Source organism: Engraulis encrasicolus, chromosome 1, assembly GCF_034702125.1.
Source record: "Engraulis encrasicolus isolate BLACKSEA-1 chromosome 1, IST_EnEncr_1.0, whole genome shotgun sequence".
In the NCBI taxonomy this organism is placed as follows: domain Eukaryota; kingdom Metazoa; phylum Chordata; class Actinopteri; order Clupeiformes; family Engraulidae; genus Engraulis; species Engraulis encrasicolus.
Window position 1 is genome coordinate 43,739,347 of NC_085857.1, and position 5,456 is coordinate 43,744,802.

A 5,456-nucleotide genomic window follows, 5' to 3' on the forward strand; every position below is an offset into this window, starting at 1 on the left:
GCAGCCTTCATCGAGTCACAAGTTGAACGCTTTTCGTGAGCCGATTAAAAAGTCCCAAACGGATATCGAAGCCAGGCGTTTACAAAGCACACGCTAGAATAGTAGGCGACAACCGCCTTGTTTTACACAAACGCGAGGACGCTTTTCATGAGCCAATTCAAAAAGTCCCAAACGGATACACATCTCGAAGCCAGGCGTTTACAAAGCAGACGCTAAAAAAGTAGGCTACACCCGCTTGTTTAACACAAACGCGAGGGAAATGAGCTACATAAGGCCGCCAGATTTCTCCTAACATTTAGCTACTTAGCAGCATGGCATTTGATAACCTGTTGCTCGTGTGACTCATGAGGGGAAAAGGTGACACGCATTTCTATCCGAAGCCCCACGAATACTAATGCTACCTCTCATTAAGCTAACAATTTCCCTTGCCAAAAACAAATTACTATTATCTTTCCTTGGTCAAAGTCGGAGGCAAAGGCAGGACATCGTAGAAAGGCATGGAACCTGAGCATGATAGGAAAGTGGGGGCGGATGACCCATGAATCCGGTTAATAAACCACATTCACACATTCCGGTAGTCTACCGACACACGGTCAATTACCAACCTACCTAACCGAATAAAGTCTATTAAGCCTGGTAGTTGATGACCGGGATCAAATGTAGGCAACTGACCTTGTCCTTGACTATCCACAGCTACGATGCTGGCTAGACCCACCGGTTAGCTAACTAATTTGGATAGCTAACACGTGAGCAGTTCACAGGTGTATTTTTGACACCGTAACCTCACATATCAATATCATAATGGAAACGAAAACTACGGTCGGCCACGTTGTAAAACTGAAACTACTTGTATTTACATAAGCGTTTTACCAAAAGCACAGCTGGCTGTCCACTGTCTACTTTGACAGAACGCAGTTAGGCTACATTTTGTCAAATAGTCGAGTTCAGTTTGTCCCAAAGCCTGCGAGATATACAAATATAATACTTACGTTACGAGAGATATATCTTGATAGAGTTCCTCCGTCTGTTGTGTGGTCTGAAAACCCTTTCCGTCGAGTTTGAAAGTGGCGTGGTGTGGAAATTTCTGGGAAACAAACTTTTTGCCTTTGACCGAACATGCAATTGCAGTATCCTTCCACGGCATTGATTTCAACATGGCGAAATCACCAGTCTTCTTCCGCTGTTGAAAATAGTCCCTTCTTGTTGCGTCAACAAGACGCACACAATTTAGGCTAATTAATTCTCCATTTAAATGATTACTGCTGCAGGCTTGTTGGCCAAAATTATTTAAATTCTTCATTGTTGTCAACTTAACCAATGGGACTAGCCTACCCCCACATGCAGCCCCAATTCCATTTTCCATAGACCTTTATCAAGTCACTTGTATGACTTCCAAAACTAAGTCAGGAAAAAATCCAGATAGTCAGCATGATGAATTGAACAGAGTTTTCAGTTCCCGCATTTTTCCTCTCCCTTTTTTTCTAAAGATGAATTGCTATCTTAAGTTGAATCAGCTCTTACCAATCTGGCAAAATTATCAAACAGTCAAGAGAACGGACAGTTGTACATTTATATCCAGCAAAACCACAAATGTTAAGTCAAGATACAAAAACTTATGAGAGTTCTTTGTGTTGACGAGAGATATGAAGTGGGCACAACTAAGCGAGGCTGCAATGTTTTACAGGTATCCTAGCCTCCCATAGAGGCTGGGATGTATACCCCCACTGTAGCTCTAATGGGGACAAGAACTTTGCAGAAGAGATTAAAGAAACGCCACTGGGGTTGAACCAAAATGAAATACAAATAACAAAAAAGAAAAATAAATAAATAAATATATAGATAAATAAATAAATAAATAAATAAATAAATAAATATGGCCCATTTCTTTTTTTTAACCACATACTTTTTGTAGGGTATTTTCGAAATTCTGAACTAAAATCTTTAAAGGTTGGAGCTTTGTGGCTGACGCGTGTTCCAGGATCCAAAAGAAATGAAGTCTTCCACCGAAGTGACGTTTTGTTAATTTATTTTAAAACAAAAAGACAACATGAACGAATACAAATGAAAATAGACCTCCTAAACTTTTAAATATCTAAATTATAAACCTATGAGGCTTCACATATCAAGCATTGCACGGGCATGCCTCGACATGACACAGTCAGAAAACCGTGAGGCGCCAACCTTCCTCCAGCCGAGTCAATCCAAGAATGGCTACTTGACTGGGCGCCTCGCGCACGATTCCAAAGTCATTAAAGGCCCAATACGTAACCTGCTGTAATTATTTAAATCCACATTTTAACCATGCACATATGTTTTTAATCTAAATTATTGCTTATATCAATCATGAACTGAAATTAAATAAAATATCTTATCATTAAGAAATGATAACATGAAATATGAAATATTAAACACAAAATATGAGGCAAATTCAAAATTAAGCATGAAATAGGCATCTGGCTCCTACACTTTGTATGGATTAGTAAGTTATTTTCCACATACTTTGTATACTCCTTGAATTATTTACTGACTTACTTACTTTAGCATATTTTCATTTTCATACTGTGAGTTCAAGAATATGCCCATCAGAGTCTGGTGTCTACCATGGGCAGGAGAAGCTGTCCTCTCCTTTGGGATTAAAGAGCGCCTCTCCTCCGGCTCAAGTAACTTCTGCACTATAGTATATACTATACATGACGTAAATTTTGAAGTGTTTTATCAAGCACTACAGTATATTGAATGGGCTCTGGAGTCTTGAAGCAAACTGCAAAATGTACTGTGTCGAGAAAAAGTGGAAAGTGGGGTGAAAGTGGAAATTGGAAATAGGTACCCTGTGAATAGCCACTGATGACTTCAACTGTCATAGTTATATTGCATACTCTGTAGGCCTACTGTTGAAGGTTTTTGGAATAAGATAAGAAATAATAATAATTAAAAAAAAAACATTGAAAAGTTGTGCATAGTAATAATAATTACTTAAAATAAAATATTACATTACACTACACATCATTTTCTGATGAATATATAGCCTACCTACCCAACATATTTAAACAAAAAAGTGATAATGTTGTTTTGAGTGGAATTGACTTTACCCTAAAGACAGATTTGATCAAATGCTATGCAATTTGCCATAGATGGACTTCACCCAGGATCCTTCTTCTTTGAAATGTAGCCCTAAGGTTGCCCTAAGTCTTCCACTTTATATGTCTGCAGCCTATGGGTATTGTATAGGTACTCTAGGTGTAATGTATGTACTGTCTATGTCTAATTGTATATGTCCACACCTAAAGTCTGTCTATGTCTGCATTGGAAAGTAAGAAACGTAATTTCAATTCTTAGTATGACCAGCGCATGTACAGTAGGCTAAAGAAATTGACAATAAAGCCGACTTGACTTGACACATTCCACGTACTGCAACAGGAAAATACGTAAACTTATGTCACTTTGCAAATAGGCCTATATAATAATCAGGAAAAAAAAGAGATTTATTTGATGAATTCCCACTTTTATTTTTTCCGATAAAATCTACTCAAATTGCATAAAACTAGGCCTACTGTATAGCTTAGTAATACCAAATTCACCGATTGTTCAACTGCATTGGCTATCTGCGGGCAAACTCTGAATCCTATCTAACTTAGCACAGGGGGTAGGAGTTTTAGAAATATAGAAAGTCCTGTATATGTTGTGAACTCTGACAAGTACAACACAATTATTCCATCCAAACTAGTGTTGAAGTTGCAATCTCTAAACCTTAATCCTTCACTATGCAGCTGGATTCTAAACTTTCTCACCGATAGGCCTCAAGCAGTGCGACTGGGCAAGTTCACCTCCTCCACACTTTGCCTCAGCACCGGCGCGCCCCAGGGATGTGTGCTCAGCCCCCTACTCTATTCCCTTTTCACGCATGACTGCACAGCCATTCACAATTCCAATACCATCATTAAGTTTGCTGACGACACTACGGTAATTGGCTGCATCACAAATGGAGATGAGTCGGCCTACAGGGCTGAGGTGGCGGCATTGTCAACCTGGTGTGTGGATAACAATCTACTCCTGAATGTCAGCAAAACAAAGGAGTTGATCGTGGATTTCCGGAGGATACAACACCAGCCACACCAGCCAATTTACATCGCTGATAGTGCAGTGGAGAGGGTTAAGAGCTATAAATTCCTAGGAGTCATCATCAAGGAGGATCTCAGCTGGTCTCATCACATCAATTGCATCACTAAGACGGCTAGACAGCGACTGTTTTTTCTGAGACGGCTGCACAGATATGGAATGGAGAGTAGGATACTGGCCAACTTCTATCGCTGTACAATAGAAAGCATTTCAACAGGTAATTTCACAGCCTGGTATGGTAACACCATGCCCAAGACAGGAGAGACCTCTAGCGAGTCATCAAATCTGCTCAACGGACAATCAAATCAGATCTACCCAACATCCAGGATCTTTACAATCAGCGGTGTCTGAGGAGGGCCAAACGAATTATAGCTGATCCGCACCACCCCAGCTACACACCCTTCTACCATCTGCCCGGAGATACAGGTGCTTACGTGCTCACACCAGCCGACTCAGGGACAGCTTCTTCCCTCAATGTATCAGACTGTTGAATTCAAAAACACCAGCATAGGAAGGAATCCACTCATCACATCTCATCACATTTTTTCCTACTCCCAGAGCAGGGAAGCTTTTCATTGTATATATATGTTTCATATATATACACATGACAAATAAAATATCTTATATCTTGTATCTTGTGTCTTGTATCTTGTAGTTTGAACCAGAGACGGTCCATCAGAATTAAAAGAATCTTTGGCTGAACCACCAACAACTGATGACGTCATAAAGAATGTGTGAAAGTATTGTGTCATAAGGGATTAGAGAATGTTAGTAAATACAATGTTCATTAGTTATGTTTGGATGAGACTGACAGCAGCATAGTGTTATGAGAAATGATTATTGTGTTCACAGATTTTTGTCCATTTCAGGATTGTGGCACACTTAATTTATGTATTCTTTTGCATCATTGTTATTTTCCTTTTTAACTTCGTTTGACATCGTTTTTTGAATCCACCACATCTCAGGTAAGACATTTGTGTAATCTTGGTATTTTTAAAGAAACAAAGCATATAATCCTTGTGCCTATAATTCCGTGGCGTAGTCTACTTTTTTGAGGTGCGTATACTGTATATTTGAGCATTTTTTGTGGTTGTTATACTGTTATACTGTGCTATTCTAAACATTGAATCAATCAATTGTAGGTGGGTATACTGACATCCCTGACATTTTAAGGTGGGTGTATTGCGTATACCTGCGTTTTTCTTAGACCACACCACTGCTATAATTGTGCACATCAAATTTTGTTGTTTTTGAGAGGCAAGGGAGCAGTGAGGGGAAAACATGGTTTAGCCTTGGGCAACTTTTTAATTTTAATGGATGCGAAGGTCACACAAAGTTTA

The 5,456-nt window shown here is 39.3% G+C and overlaps 1 protein-coding gene across 1 annotated transcript in view; it reads left to right on the top strand.

Moving 5' to 3' along the window:
* The first annotated feature begins 4,938 nt into the window (after nucleotides 1-4,938).
* The window catches only part of LOC134435598 (uncharacterized), a 10,087-nt gene continuing 9,569 nt past the window's right edge, over nucleotides 4,939-5,456 (top strand). The window contains exon 1 of the mRNA XM_063184747.1: nucleotides 4,939-5,081. The gene's annotated coding sequence lies outside the window, so the exon portion shown is untranslated. The remainder of the gene's footprint in view (nucleotides 5,082-5,456) is intronic.